A 16,885-nucleotide genomic window follows, 5' to 3' on the forward strand; every position below is an offset into this window, starting at 1 on the left:
ACACAAGGAATTTGTCTTGGTGCAGATGCTCTCAGTATACATAAAAGAAAAGATACGTTCATCAGGAATCATAAGGTACAACACTTAATGATAGTCATAGAATAGAATAGAATAGAATAGAATAGAATAGAATAGAATAGAATAGAATAGAATAGAATAGAATAGAATAGAATTTTTTATTGGCCAAGTATGATTGGACACACAAGGAATTAGTCTTGGTGCATATGCTTAATGATAGTCATAGGATATAAATAAGCAATCAGGAAACGATATCAATATAAATTGTAAAGATGCAAGCAACAAGGTTATAGTCATACAGTCATAAGTGGAAGGAGATGGTTGATGGGAACGATGAGAAGATTAATAGTAATGCAGATTTAGTAAATAGTTTGACAGTGTTGAGGGAATTATTTGATTAGCAAAGTGATGACGTTCGGGAAGTAACTGTTCTTGTGTCTGGGAGTTGAGTCCTCCAGGCTTAAAGTTGCCAAGGTTGGGGACTTCTGGAATAGAATAGAATAGAATAGAATAGAACAGAACAGAACAGAACAGAACAGAACAGAACAGGAATTCTTTATTGGCCTAACCCTAACATTTCTGACTCCTTAGAGAAGTGAATAAAATTCAGTTGTAAAAGAGGCTTCCGCAGCATCTAATTTCACTGCTAAAGCTTGCTTTTGTTAGCCTAAGAATAAATCAGATTAATTACAAGATTGGTCAATGTTTCTCCCCAAAGCCTTCATTTAATCCTTGTATTGTTGGCTAAACAAAGCAACGAAGTTTTTTTTTTTCCTCTGAGAGGAAGTTGCTGCGGCCTGCAGTTGAATCCATATTAGGCATAAACTAAATATAGAAATAATAATCCAGGAGTGAAGTCACATTTGCTGTTGCTGCTGGATGACTTTCAGAATTCCCCCCTTTTTAAAAATTCTTTAATGGGTCCCATTTACCACTTTAAGATCCAGAATTTGTTCCCTTCTTTGCGGTTTTAAAAAAAGAAACAAAAGCAGTGTGTTTTAGGAGAACAGTTTGCCAGAAATAGAACTGAAGCAAGCATGAATTATAAATGTCTCTTTGGTATGCAGAGCTTTGGAGTTCTTGCCTTATGGGATGGTGTACTGATTTATCAGGTTTATCCAATATGCTTTACATAGGTAGTCCTCGACTTACAACAGTTCATTTAGTGACCGTTCAAAGTTACAAAGGCGCTGAAAAAGTGACTTATGACCATTTCTCACAGTTACTGTCTTTGTGGCATCCCCATGATCATATGATCAAAATTCAGATGTTTGGCAACTGGTTCATACTTATGACCATTGCTGTGTCCCAGGGTCATGACATCACCTCTTGTGACTTTTTGACAAGCAATGTCAATGGAGAAGCCAGATCCACTTAACAACCGAGTTGCTAACTTATCAACTGCAGTGATTAGTTTAACAACTGACAAGAAAGGTCATAACATGGGGCTAAAACTCACTTATCAAATGTCTCACTTAACAACAGAAATTTTGGGCTTATTTGTGGTCGTAAGATGAGGACTGTCTGTAATTGCCGAAAGGTTAAACATAGTTTCACAGACTTTTTGTTATCAGTTATTTATCTTATTGTTTTAATGACATTAAGCAAGGGTGTCAAACTCAAGGCCTGTGAGCCAGATCTGGCCCAGATGTGACCTGCGGGGCCGCCCTGGAAACAGCAAAGGACCGGCCTGAGGTTCCTCTGCCAGTGAAACTAGAGCTCCATTTTGGGTTGAGACAGCCTCTGCAACCCTCTGCCAGCAAAAATGGAGCTTGGGAGGGCTGCCCATGGCCCTCCTGAGCAGCGTTTTCGCTGGTAGAGCGCTTGGGCCACCATAGGCACTCTCGACATGAGTGACCTCAAGCTGGCCATACCCACCTTGACCACGCCCAGTTGCTGCCCCACCCCCCCGGGAGTTCAAACACAATCCTGATACGGCCCTCAATGAAATTGAGTTTGACATTTAATTAACATTTAACTAGGTGAAACAGTGCATCATAGAATGAGACCTCTTCTACCAAGGTACTTCCAATGGGCTAACTTGCAAAATGCATCCAAAATTCGAGATCCGTGACTTCTGTTGGAATTAAAATTTGGCAAATTTTATAAAACATGACGGAATACGAAGTGTCACGCAACATTTTCTGTGGTCAACTGCTGCTGATGTTTGACTGTGCTATACAGTTCGACAAGACCTGCTTTCAAGGCAGATGTTTTTCTGAAGATCTCCCTGAATTTTAAAGAACTTTTCAAGTAGATTAGAAGGCATTGAGGATTCTGGTAATGATATATCTCTAAAACAATGAGCCAACAGCTCATGGGTTATCTAGTACCACGTTTTCCCCAAAATAAGACCAGGTCTTATATTAATTTTTGCTCCAAAAGATGCATTATGGCTTATTTTCTGGTTAGGTCTCATTTTGGGGGAAATAGAGTACTAAACGCCTCCGTCAGCTGGCGATCTTAATTGGGGCTTATTTTGGGGGTAGGGCTTACATTATGAGCATCCTGAAAAATCGTGCTAGACTTTATTTTCTGGTTGCATCTTATTTTCGGGGAAACAGGGTAATATTTTATTATAATTATAATTAGTTAATCATAAAAACATTCCAAAAGCATTTTTGTCATTGTAGCTGGAAGAATTCTCTTGTAGGAATACTATTTGTCGCGGTCAGCCTAGTATGTGTACATGCCGTATATCTCTTTTAATGATGTTGATAATAATAATAACAACAACAACAACAACAGAGTTACAACAACAACAACGAGTTACAACAACAACAACAACAACAACAACAGAGTTGGAAGGGACCTTGGAGGTCTTCGAGTCCAACCACCTGCCCAGGCAGGAAACCCTACACCACTTCAGACAAATGGTTATCCAATATTTTCTTAAAAATTTCCAGGGTTGGAGCATTCACAAATTCTTCAGGGAAGTTGTTCCACTTACTAATTGTTCTCTCTGTCAGGAAATTTCTCCTTAGTTCTAAGTTGCTTCTCTCCTTGATTAGTTTCCACCCATTGCTTCTTGTTCTACCCTCAGGTGCTTTGGAGAATAGCTTGACTCCCTCTTCTTTGTTCCAGCTCCTGAGATATTGGAACACTGCTATCATGTCTCCCCCTAGTCCTTCTTTTCATTAAACTAGGCATACCGAGTTCTTGCAACCGTTCTTCCTATGTTTTAGCCTCCAGTCCCCTAATCATCTTTGTTGCTCTTTTCTGCACTCTTTCTAGCGTCTCAACATCTTTTTTACATCGTGGCGACCAAAACTGAGTGCAATATTCCAAGTGTGGCCTTACCAAGGCATTATAAAGTGGTATTAACACTTCACTTGATCTTGATTCTATCCCTCTGTTTATGCAGCCCAGAACTGTGTTGGCTTTTTTGGCAGCTGCTGCACACTGCTGGCTCATATCTAAATGGTTGTCCACTAGGACTCCAAGATCCCTCTCACTTTATGACATTTTTTAATAGTAAAGCTTCATGGAAGTCAAAAAAAAATGTTCAACTGTTTCAGCTGGATACCATGATGCAGCTGGGACTTTTATCTAGAGAAAAGAGGAGGGAGGGTGTGATGTGTACACCACCCTAAACTCTTGAGTCAGAACCAGGGTATCAATCAAAATAAAGACATTTTGCCCCAGTTTTGCTAAAACAGAGATAAATATAACATGCTGACTCAACAGATTAATGTATTTGTTTAGGGGGCCCAGTGGCCATATGTTTTCTCTGTGAGTTCATCCTGTTTACATTGAGATGTGCGGTGGTGAAAATCTGGCCGCCTTATGCAGTGGGAAACCCTCTTCAACTTTACTTTTTGTAGTCTTTTTATAGAAAGACATTTTCTGGCTTGACTGCAAGGTCGGCTGAAAGGGATCGGCTGTAGGAAGTGAGGAAGTGGGAACCTTCAGCAGTTAGCAAGCTCTCCCTGGCCTTGTCTGGGCTCAGAAGCTGAGCAGGATCAGGTTTGGTTGGAGTCTTTAATGGAAGATCAGGGAATACCAGGCTGCAGGCTAAACAGGTGAACCTGCTAGAAGTTGGCAGTGATGAACTGCTTCTCTCTGCTTTTGCCAAGAAAACTGCAAGGCCATGTCCATGAAGTCACCAAGAATCAAGCTTGATTTGAGGGAGACTTCACAGAAGTATGAAAGGCCAGCTGTCTTCTTAGAAGTCGTAGTATTTTGATTGGTGGCAATTGGATACTTAGCTTTATCTAAACCAGTAGTTCTCAACCTTTTCTTCACCATGGACCCCTTTTAAATACTTTTTGTGGCCACAGACCCCCAAGACTTAACTCGAGATTTAATCATAACATTTCTTCAAGCCTTCACAGACCCCCTGTGGTGATATCTTGCCCCCCCCCAGAGGTCCGCAGGCTATAGATTGATAACAGAGGTGGGCTCCTGGGGGTTTGCAGGGGTTTGGGAGAATCTCTAGCTAAGATTCTGTGCAGTTCGGAGAACCCCCAAATCCCACTCCTGGCTGGTCCCACCCATCCCTCCCCTCCCAGGAGTCCCCATGCGGCCCATTTTGGATGCAGGTAAGTGCAGGGCATGCGCGGAGGCTCTGGGAGGGCGAAAAACGGGCCTACCCGTTTATGGCCTCCAGAGGGCCTCCAGAGCCTGGGGAAGTCATTTTCACCCTCCTGGAGGCTGGAGGAAAGCCTCGGAGCCTGGGGAGGGCAAAAACACCCCACCCCCCTGGCTGTGGTTCAAGAGGCCGACTAGGCCACACCCAGCATGGCCACGCCCACCCCAGCAATTGGGCAGAGAACCTCTTGCTAAAATTTTTGAAGCCCATCTCTGGTTGATCACCACCGATTTAAACAATCTGTTCTTCCCAAGAGTTGTATATCAGTTTGATTCCGTCCAAGAGCCTTATTCAGCCCAGTGTGGGTGTGTTACACATCTGAGTTCCATTAAGAATAATGATAAATGGTTTCCCCTAAATACGTTTTAGTCTTTGAATAATTGTAGTGTTTATGAATAATGGAAGTGCCAGGATGGCCAATTAATTCGGCGCTGTATTATTATTATTATTATTGTTATAAAGGAAGCGAGTAGGCTGGGTTAGAATAGAAGAATCACCTTCGAACAGCAATTTGGAAGTTTCTGCTGTCTTTGCGATGAAGCCGTATGGAAACTCAGGGTGTAAAAAGGGCATTTTGTGCCACTGCCAAGGCACATGCTGTACCAGCGTAGAAGAGCAAAGTTCTTGGACGAGAGCTCTCCAGGGCCCTTGCTAATGTGTAATATTGACTCCAAAGTCAAAGCAGTTTTAAAAGCAAACTCGACAGCAGGCAAGCAATTTTGCAGTTTTGTAATCATTTTGCTTCAGCCCTAGAGAGTTTCTTTGTGAACACTGAGGGAGTCTGGCACAATTGTTGCATTGTGCACTGGGTGATGATGGGCCCAATGGAGATTTATTGCTTATTTTCCTGAGGCAGGGAAGCCTTGAAGTGAATTAGGCTTAAGAGAGAATTTCCTCAGGGCCACCCAATGAGATTTTACAAATACAGGTATTCCTTGACTTATTTATTTATTTATTTATTTATTTATTTAATCATATTTTTATACCGCCCTATCTCCCAAGGGACTCAGGGCGGTTTACAGCCAAGTAAAAGATAAACATAAATACAAGTTAAAACCCCAATTTAAAAAACTTATTAAATACGGCCGAATATTAAAACCACAATAAAATAGTAAAACCCCATTAAAACCAAATTTAAAATTTAAAATTCTAGTCCAGTCCTGCGCAGATAAAAAGATGTGTCTTAAGCTCGCGGCGAAAGGTTCGAAGGTCAGGAAGTTGGCGAAGTCCTGGGGGAAGTTCGTTCCAGAGGGTGGGAGCCCCCACAGAAAAGGCCCTTCCCCTGGGCGTCGCCAGCCGGCACTGCCTGGCTGATGGCACCCTGAGGAGTCCCTCCCTGTGAGAGACTTATATTCAGCGACTGTTCGAAGTTGCAACCAATCCTTGGAATTCCCACTGTCCCAGCACCCCTGAGGTCATGTGACCGCGATCTGGGTGCTTGGCAACCAGTTCACACTAAGGGTGGGTTGCTGAGCACCCTATGATCGTGTGATCATCACGTGCCGTCTTTCCTGCTGGCTTCCCCAGAAAGTCAATGGGGAAGCTGACAGGGAAGGTCACAAGTAGCTCCTGTCACTTTTTTTTCTCCTCAGGAGCCCCACTGTGCATCCTGCACATGCCCACATTCCCAAGTAATTGCTTGTGGCCTCTCCCTGCTTAATGATCCACACAGCCCTGAAATTAGCACAGCAACTGGGATTGGCAATCCCTGTCCTAATATTCCTTTTTACTTACTCTTTTCATGTATCCAAATTATGTTTATACTTTTACCTGTTATCTTATATATGATTGACAAATAAATAAATAAAATAAAGTAATGCAACCATGTGATATACCTACTGGTTTAGGAACAGAAATGCTGGTCCCAGTTGCCATCGTAATCTGACGACAACCATTAAACCTTTGATTAGATGAAGCGCCCACATCTCAGACAATTTGGTTTCACTGATGTGCATCTTATAGCCTGTCAGAGTAAAAAAGTATTAAAGGCAACTTATGTTCAGTGACAAAAAAGGTCACATCTGATAGTAAAATCAGTGTCAAAGATTATTTAAAAAATGGTTAAAAGATGATTCTACACTCATGTAAGTGTTTCAGCTGATTTCACAAAGATGCCTGCATAAAATGCAGTATCGTACAAGCCATTAAAAAGCGAAAGTTAGAATATTTTGGACATGTGATGCGACAGCCGGAAAAATACGGCCTCCTTCACTTAACCCTCCAGGGAAAGATTGAAGGCAAACAAGGTCCAGGCAGAAGAAGAACATCATGGCTTCAAAATCTAAGTGATTGGTTTGGACAAAACTTAGCACTTTTTCATGACAAAAATAGGATTGCCAACATGATCCAATGACAGATATAGCACAAGAAGAAGATCATACAGGTATTCTTCGACTTACAACCAAGTTGTAAGTGGTCGTAAGTGTGAAAAATGATCATAAGTCACTTTTTTCAAATGCCCTTGTACGTCGAATGGTCACTAACCAAACTGTTGTTAAGGTAAGGACCAGCTGTAGTCTAATTTGAAGGCAACTTGAGCACATTTTGGCTTTCCCAGAAGAAGTTGATGGAAGACATTAGTGGTCACAGTTTCCAAAGAACTGTAAAAAATGCTTTTTCAGCAGTACCTCCCAAGCTGCAGGCAAGTTGTTTTTTAAGGAGAAGCAGCCTGTATAAAATAGCAAAAGATTCACAGTCTGGTCTTTGAAATTCCATAAGAATATTTCCACCTTGTTTAGATTAAATTCAAGGTGCTTGCCGCCTCCTCCTCCTCCTCCTTCTTCCAGAGATGGGATTGGATGTGTGTGAGGTCATCCTTTCCCTGATTTTTGTTTTGTTTTGTTTTGTTCCAAATCTCTTTTAACTCTCCCATCCCCCAGAATGACGTTTTTTTGCAATCTTACATTTTCAAATCCCAGTAGTTAAATTTCCTTTTTCCAAACAACTGCCTTTGTGGCATTGTGTATGCCGGCATGCAAGCTCCATTTTTTTAAAAAGAGATCCTAATATGTGGTTAAACAGTATCTTGAACATAAAAGTTAATTTTTCCGACTGCATTAAATATTAAATTCAACTTTTGGAAGCTAAAAGGAGTGAACAATAGCCGTATGGTAAATTGGATTTTCAGAAAGCTGAAATTTGGCAAGCAATTTTTTAAAAACATTCATAAGTCTCCCTGGGTCTGACCAGCTGTTTCTCTCCAAGGACTGACTCACTGTTACTCCACCTTCTTCCACCCTATAGTTTTGCAACAGGGTTCTTTGTGATTCAGCAGCATTGATCTAATCCATCAAGGATTTCTACTTTTGTCCTTTAAAAGATCTACAGACTCTTTCTTCATCGGAAGAAGCAAAGGAAATGGCAGCATTTTTAAAGGACTGGCTGTAGAAATAAAAAAAGTGGAATTTGGCCCAGTCAGCTTTGTTTGATTTCCAAGTCTGTAGTCTGAATTGGTGCCTATAATTATATTTCTAAAAGAGTCACTGGCTTTGGATCACAACTGATTACAATAAAAGATGCTCTGGGCTGATGCAATAAAATTTCACTGCCCTTGTCTCTTTTTCTGGCAATAGGGCCCAGACAGAGAAAAACACATCACTCCATAGAATTGGTCCTTTGCAATCAGAGAGAAAGTACAATGGTATGAAGCCATTCGGGTCCTTCAGGAGAAGGGCGGTATAAAAATCCAATAAATAATAACAATAAATAATAAAGCTGTGGAATTATTTCCGTTAGATTCCATTAGATTCTGAGGTAGTTGATATTATCCCTGAGGGTATTCATTTTTATGTACAGTAAAGCAGCGAGGAAGGTAATTTAGGTAAGTACTGAGGGCTATCGATGATTAAGATATTTATTTATGAGCTACGGTGGCTCAGTGGTTAGAGTGCAGTACTGCAGGCTGCTTCTGACCGCTGGCTGCCTGCAATTTGGCAGTTCGAATCTCACCAGCGTCAAGGTTGACTCAGCCTTCCATCTTTCTGAGGTGGGTAAAATGAGGACCCAAATTATTGGAGGCAATATGCTGACTCTGTAAACTGCTTAGAGAGGGCTGTAAAGAACTATAAAGCAGCATATAAGTCTTAAGTGCTATTGCTATTGCTATTTAGGTCTTAGTTCCTCTTTTTTGTTAATTCAGGTGAGGAACCTGAAGACTTAAATAGAATCTGGAGTTAACATGGATTAGGTGAGGACTAAGAATTCACAAGTTATGTGAATTCCACAAGTGGTGGCTCTGCTGGTAGAGAAGGAATTTTGACAATACCCCACTGGTTAGACAAAGTCCTGATTTTAGGCTCTTGAACAGCTCTTTTGGCTTCAGGCCTTTGTAGATTTGGCCACCTGAAGCGGCTAGATTGATTTGCAATACAGATACTTCTCGTCTTATGACAACTACCTATATTGGCAATATACCACCTGTATTAAAATACTGTACTGTAGCTTCTCTTTGTTGTCTTCAAGCACAAATTAAGTGCGCTGCTTTCCATGCTATGCATGGATTGGGGTTGAAGATCACTGTCTTTATGAAATGGAGAAGGGTAAATATATAGCAGGTATAAATTTAAAACTTCAAAATAATTTTTTAAAAAGAAATCGTTGCTAATAATATTGATCATAATGAATCAGAATCAAATGGTCTGTATTGACTAACATGTTTTCAGGCTCATTCAGAATGTTGGTTTTAATTCTAGAAACCTCTTTAGAATTGAGAAGAGAAGAGGAGAGAGTAATTATCTTCCTGTTTTACCCAATTTCTAGAATATCCTACTAGAATCCAGGTATCTCTAGATGCAATTTCTGTTCTGCTGTTTTTGTTGCAATGAGAATATTTATTTGGATATCTGTTTTGATCCTGTGACCATCCCAAAGGTCACATGATCAAAATCCAGATTTTTGGCAATTGATTCATATTCATAATGGTGACAGTGTTCCGGGATCATGTGATCACTTTTTGCCAGCTTCTGACGAGCAAAGTCAATGGGGAAGCCTGATTCACTTAGCAACTGTGACAAGAAAGGTCATTAAATGGGACAAAGCTCACTTAACAAATGTCTCACTTAGCAATAGAAATTTCGAACTCAATTGTGGTTGTAAGGTAAGAATTACTGACATTGGTTTAATATTTTGGCATTTTAACATGCCTGCTTGCCTGCCTGTCTATCATCTCCTGTCAGTATTATAATTTGAAGTCTCATCATAACAAATATTTCTGTAAAGTATGTATTTAAAAAAATGTTCTTAACCGAATCCTACTTCTAACTTAGCTTGCTTTAAGGTCAAATCAGTCAGCTATAGAATGACAAGTGTTAATTAGACCTGCAAGAATCTCTGCTTCAGCACGGATGATACTCAGCTCTTGAGAAATACCTTCCCACCCTCTTATCAAATGTCTTGGAACACACCCTGGTTTTATTCATGCTGAATTTAAGCACTACATTTTTGTTTCCTTAAAAAAAAAATCTTTGTTGAGTTGGATTATGGAGCTTTTCAGACATGATTTGAGTTCTCCTATTTAATTGGCAACTGAGGATTTGCTCGGTATCAACATCTTAAGAGTTATCATTCACTCTTGTACTTTTTGCTCCCTAATTTTTGTTGTATTTGAATCCAAAGATTTCTTTTTGTTTTACAAAACTTAAGTCAATCCTCAATAACTGCCTTCAGTATTTCTCAGGCTGCTTAAACGGTGCGGTTTTGTTTAATTTGATTGAATCCTACTAAGGAAAAAGATAATTAGCTTTACAAATCGCTTCTTAAAGACGAATGCTAATGAACCTGATATGCTGGTCACACTTGCACTTGGCTCCGATAAATACAGAATTCTGTATAAATTGATTGCAAACTCAAGAAGTTAAATGGCTGGGTCCTTTTTGAGCCTTGAAGCCAATTTTTGTTGTTGTCATTCTCGTAGCCTCCTTCACACAGGCTCTTAAAAGACAATTTAAAGAACACAAATAAGGGGGAAAAATGTTTTTCAGACAGGGTGTATAGAAAGAACTACAGTGGCTTCCTGGAGACATCGTATCCGGAATTAGATTTGGGTTGTATTTTGGATTCAGGCGATTGTTTTGGTAAAGTGACATTTCCACTTCCTTCTGAAACATTGCCTTGTAAGTTAAATAAAAAGCAGATGCCTGCGTTGATTTATTTTTGTTCTTAAAAACTGTTTTTAGTGCGAGAGTATGGAATATAAACAGTGAAGGCCAGTCCAATTACAGCTCTAAATGGTCTGCTTTTTCCCCCTTCCTTAAAGGATTAATCCTAGATAGTTATTGCATTTTATATCCTCTTTTCTCTGAGAGCTTAAAAGTGCATGGGTATCCAGGAGTGGGCTGCTGGGGGTCCGCAGGGGTTCAGGAGAACCTCTAGCTAAATTCTGTGGCGTTCAGAGAACCCCCAAATCCCACTCCTGGATGGCCCCGCCCATCCCAGGAGTCCCCATGTGGCCCACTTTGGATGCAGGTAAGTGTAGGGCATGCGCGGGTGCTCGGGGAGGGCGAAAAAAGGGCCCAGTTCGGGAAGGCCGGAAATGGGCCCATTTCTGGCTTCCGGACCCTGGGGAGGCTGTTTTCGTCCTCCCGGAGGCTTGAGGAAAGCCTCCAGAGCCCAGGGAGGGCAAAAATGCCCCCCTCTCCTACCATGGTGCAGGAGGTTGACTAGTCCAGGGGTTTGCAAACTTGGCTCTTTTAAGACTTGTGTCCACAAGTCTTAAAAGAGCCAAGTTTGTAGACCCGTGGACTAGGCCATGCCCACCATGCCCACGTCCACCCTGTAACCGGGCAGGGAACTCCCTTGCTAAACTTTTTGAAGCCCACCCCGGTTGTAAGTCTCTGGGGTTATTAGGTCATGACTCATTTGTTTGTTTTCTTGGCTTTTCAGAGGTCAAGATTCTTCCACACCATAGTGTAAAAATGTCAATACCCCGCCCCCTGCCAAAAATCCAACTTTCACTTCCACAATACCACGGTTTGATTTATTGTGATCTTTGGTATGGACACATCACCGCATCTGAATATTCCCCCCCCCAAGGTTTTATTGACTGTTCTGCAGAAGTGCCAGTCGGTGGTGTTTTGCTTGACTGGTTGTTCCTTGACTGTTGATGGTTGATCCTAAAAGGCAGAAGCTATCCAACCATTTCACCATTCTTCATTGCCAGGTCTAAGGCTGGTTGTTGTTTTCCCGAAGGCCATCACTCTGCTAAACAAATAATTCCCTCAACACTGTCAAACAATTTACTAAATCTACACTACTATTAATCTTCTCATCGTTTTCATCACCAATCTCTTTCCACTTATGACTGTAACTTTTTGTTGCTATCATTAAGGGTTAAATTGCAATCTATGACCATCATTTGTGTTGTAAATGTTGTACCTTTGATGAAGGTATTTTTTTTCTTTTTCTGTTATGTACACTGAGAGCATATGCACCAAAACAAATTCCTTGTGTGTCCAATCACACTTGGCCCATAAATTCTATTCTATTCTATTCTCCGAAGACTCAGGGCGGCTTACACTATGTTAAGCAATAGTCTTCATCCATTTTTATATTATATACAAAGTCAACTTATTGCCCCCAACAATCTGGGTCCTCATTTTACCTACCTTATAAAGGATGGAGGCTAAGTCAACCTTGGGCCTGGTGGGACTTGAACTTGCAGTAATTGCAAGCAGCTGTGTTAATAACAGACTGTCTTAGTCTGTTGAGCCACCAGAGGCCCCTATTCTATTCTATTCTATTCTCATTAATTTGGTCTTGTTTACATGTTAATTCCATGTTTTCACTCTGTTCCTTGAAATTATTACTAGCCCTTGTAGATCCTTTCCTTTTTCAGCTACTGGGGTAGTATCATCCACATAACGCAGGTTATCGATGTTTCTTCCTCCAGTTTTTAAAACCACACTCATCCTCTTCCTATCGCGCTTCGGCTGAATAAATCGGGGAGAATATCCAGCATGTAGATTTTAAAGCAGTCCATCAGAAATCAGCCTGGCTACCTCAGGAAGAGAGACTGTTGTGTGATGGGTAGATGGGTACACTAATATTATCCTTCTATTATCCCATCCACATAAATAACAGAAGCAGACACTAAAACATTGGCAGACTGTTGGATGGAGCTTGTGGTTTCTGAACTGGCAGACAGAAAGGTTGACTTGCCTCTTATTCAAATCTTCGTGATACGTGCCAGGTCACTGCTTTCATAGAGGATTAACTCCTGGGCGATAGTTATTCTACCAGCAGCTGAGCTAGCATTAAAATTTGTTTATGTGGTTTCATAATTATTTAATAAACAATGTATTATTTCAGGGAAGAGAGGAGTGTACTTCAGGCTTCTGACTAGGTTACCTATAACAGGGGTCTCCAACCTTGGTCCCTTTAAGACTTGTGGACTTCAACTCCCAGAGTCCCTCAGCCAGCAAAGCTGGCTGAGGAATTGAAGTCCACAAGTCTTAAAGTTGCCAAGGTTGGAGACCCCTGCTGTAAAGGATTGTAGAGCTGGCCTTGGGGAAGGTATGAATGAACAGTTAAAGAGCAATTTAGAGAAAAGATTATACCGTCCCGAGCAGTGTTTCTCAACCTTAAGAAATTTTAAGATGTCTGGACTTCAACTCCCAGAATTCCCCAATCTGCATGCTGTCTGGGGAATTCTGGGAATTGAAATCCGCATGTCTTAAAGTTTATTTATTTTATTTTATTTTTATTTTGTCACAACATTATATACAAGCACATATAATGAAAGAAAAACAATAGGACAGGAACGGTAGGCATTTTTGTGCTATTATGCGCGCCCCTTATAGTCCTCTTAGGAAGGGGGTGAGGTCAATGGTAGACAGGTTTTGGTTAAAAATTTTGGGAGTTTGAGAAGAGACCACAGAGTCAGGTAGTGTGTTCCAAGTGTTGACAACTCTGTTACAAAAGTCATATTTTCTGCAATCAAGATTGAAGCAGTTAACATTAAGTTTGAATCTATTGTTTGCACTTGCGTTATTGCGATTGAAGCTGAAGTAGTCTTTAACAGGAAGGACTTTGCAATAGATGATTTTGTGTGTTAAACACAGGTCATGTCGGAGTCAGCGGAGTTCTAAGTTTTCTAATCCCAGGATTTCAAGTCTGGTGGTATAAGGTATTTTGTTGTTTATAGAGGAGCGGAGAACTCTTCTTGTAAAATATTTCTGGACTCGTTCAATTGTATTAATGTCAGAGATGTGGTATGGGTTCCAGACAGGCGAGCTGTATTCAAGAATGGGTTTTGGGGACGACTTCCGGTATCCGGCGGCAACGGACATCTGGAGGTGCCTCTCCTGCCTCCAGTGTCCGAATCCGGCCGCCTCCGAGGCCCTTAGGGGCCAGGTGTTCCGAAAAGGACACCTGCCGCACGGACGGCTCGCCAGGGGTCTCCCAGCCGACATACAGGACTGGGGGGACCGATGCTGGCGCGTCCTAGGCTCGGAGGGGTTCGGAGGCCTCAGGCCGCGGCCATTACTTTGGTCGTCGCCTGGGCCGCTGTGCCCGGTGACACCGGGGCTTTGGATTTATAATTGCAGCAGCCTGGTGGCGAACAGGGAACGGAGAAGAATTGAGGAAGGGAGAAGGGAAGGAGATATCGGCAAATGTGGTGGAGTGCTCCGGAGTGCGGGGGTTTCTCTCCCTGCGACTGGAAGGAGCACGAATCACTTTGGAGAGAGGAGAACTTAAAATAACAAGATTACCGGTTTTGTGGAGCTCTGGAGAAGAGGTGATGGAGAAATTTAGGAGGGAGGTTTGAGGCCCCCTCCTCTGAGGAACAATGGTGGCGTCCAGCTTCCGCCTTCACTATGAGAATCTTGATGACATCACTTCCCTTGACTTCCTGGTTGACTAACTGTACTCTGGACTCGTTGCTCCTGTGAGTGCCCCTGGTGGATCCGGAGGAAATTACAAGGATACTGTGCTTGCCTGAGGATTTTAAAAATTTTTTAAATGGCAAAGGTCAGAGACCAACTGCTGGAGAAATGGAGAATTTTGGAAAAGTTATCTAATATGGACAAGAAACTGGATGAAATAAGAGCAGAAATTGTGACTATCCAAAAGGATTTAAAGGACACTCAACAAGTCTCAGCAGAAAACAAGCAGAAAGTGGAAGGTCTGGAGGGAGAGATGCGGGCAGTGCAGAAAAGAGAGGAGACAGGCAATGCTGTGCTTGGACTACAGATGGATAAAATGTCTTATTTCCTTAGGTTTCAAAATCTGGAAGAAGTGGACCAAGAAGACTTGAGAGATGTTGTGACTAAACTGTTGGGAGAATTTCTTGGGAGAGGTGTTGACTTTATGAATTGGGATGTGGATCGAGTTTATAGAGTTAATTCACAATATGCACGCACGCATGCAGTTCCTAGAGAGGTTCATGTCAAATTTGTGAAAAGAGAGACGAGAGATGAAATCCTTAGAAAACATAGGAGTGGGGCACTGACTTATAGGGGCAGGAGATAGCCATTCTGAGGCAGATTCCCAGACAGGTACGTGAAATGAGAAAGAAATATTACTTTTGTCAAGCAAATTGTACCAGAAGGAGTAGGCTTCAGATGGCTGATGCCAGAGGATTGATGATTTTCCGGGAGGGCATTACGAAAAAATTAGTACAATTGCGGAGGCTGCGGCCTCGTGGAGGAACACAAAGCCCTCCTGGAATTAGATGATCCAGGAGTTGAAGAAGGGAGGTTATAGACCATGGGGAGGCGGCTGCGCTGTTGCGCCCTGGAGTTGGGTCAGGCTGAACCCAGAGTTCTGAGATCCAAAACTAGGAAGTGACAATGATATTTGGTATTGTGTTGGTTTTCCTTATTCTCCTTTGTATGATATTTTGATTAGTCTTGACCCTTCTTTATTGCGTATGTAAGATTGATAAACTTAGCTACTTCGTATCACCTGCTTGCCATATGGCTGTTGTATGTGTTTAAAATTTTGAGTAAAATTCTTATCTTGTATAAGAAAAATGAAAATTTACCATACCTGATATGTATTTGTATAAACCTTTTTTGACCAATAAAAACTTTTTGGAAAAAAAAAAAAAAAAAAAAAAAAAAAAGAATGGGTTTTGCAAATGTTTTGTATGCTCTGATTAGTAGTGTAGTGTTTTTGGAAAAGAAGTTGCGAAGGCTGAGTAATTTTGGGCAGAAAGAGTGAAAGAAGTATGAGGAGGAACTTAAAATAGCCCTGTTTTGATTTTGTTTGGTCAGTGATGGGTGGGGAGAAACACTGTCAGTCTTTCAGGAATCTGTTCAGAGCAATAAAGCAGCATTTCTGGAATCAGTTTTGAAAGCCTGACCAGGTTACTTCTGTCTTTCCATCAAAGTGAGGTTATTTTGTCTTTCTTACATCTTCTTCAAGGTCAATTTTTTTATGAATAAATAAAATATTCTTCATTCAGTCTTTAGTAACTGAATTCCTACTGGTCCCAAGATGTTACCTTTCTCAGCTTAACTTGCCATGTTTGGTTATCTGGGGGATCAGAAGGGGGAATATGAGGTTCTTGGTGGAAAACTGTATATAAATCAAACTAATATTATGAATGAAGGCAAATATATGTGTCCCAGGATAATGATGCAACATCGAGTTTGGGTTGGTTACTGGGACCAGAGATCTTTGAACACCAGGACCCCACATATTAAATTCCAATTAAAATAATTTATTACTAATCATACCAATGCACAAGAATCTACTAATGGTTAGCAGCATCTTTGCTAAGGGACAATGGAATTCCAGAGGGGTTGAGCCTAGTTCATTTGTGGCTACCTAGAAGTTCTAGGCTGATTCCTGTTTTGACTCCGTCCTCATGCTCTGCCACTTCTCCTACACATGGGGCACGGTCCAGCGGTCGGTTTCAAATTTTTGTACTGCCGGTTCTGTGGGCGTGGCTTGGTGGGCGTGGCAGGAGAAGGATCCTGCAAAATCTCCATTTCGACCCCACTCCAGGGGAAGGATACTGTAAAATCTCCATTCCCATCCCACTCCAGGGGAAGGATACTGTAAAATCCCCATTCCCACCCCACTCCAGGGGAAGGATACTGTAAAATCCCCATTCCCACCCCACTCCAAGGGGAAGGATACTGTAAAATCCCCATTCCCTCCCCACCCCACTAACTTGCTTTCCAGCTCCGTGTGCAGGGCAACAAAAGAAGGCCCAGCCGATCAGCTGGGACTCAGGAGGCAGCGAATAGGTGGGGGCGGGGCCATTCAGAGGTGGTATTTACCGGTTCTCCAAACTACTCAAAATTTCCGCTACCGGTTCTCCAGAACCTG

General features: G+C 41.7%; 1 protein-coding gene across 1 annotated transcript in view; it reads left to right on the forward strand.

Moving 5' to 3' along the window:
* CLIC4 (chloride intracellular channel 4) overlaps positions 1-16,885 on the forward strand; it is a 68,906-nt gene that overhangs the window by 15,738 nt on the left and 36,283 nt on the right. The gene's annotated exons all lie outside the window — the stretch shown is intronic.

The sequence above is a fragment of the Ahaetulla prasina genome, chromosome 10 (genome assembly GCF_028640845.1).
Source record: "Ahaetulla prasina isolate Xishuangbanna chromosome 10, ASM2864084v1, whole genome shotgun sequence".
In the NCBI taxonomy this organism is placed as follows: domain Eukaryota; kingdom Metazoa; phylum Chordata; class Lepidosauria; order Squamata; family Colubridae; genus Ahaetulla; species Ahaetulla prasina.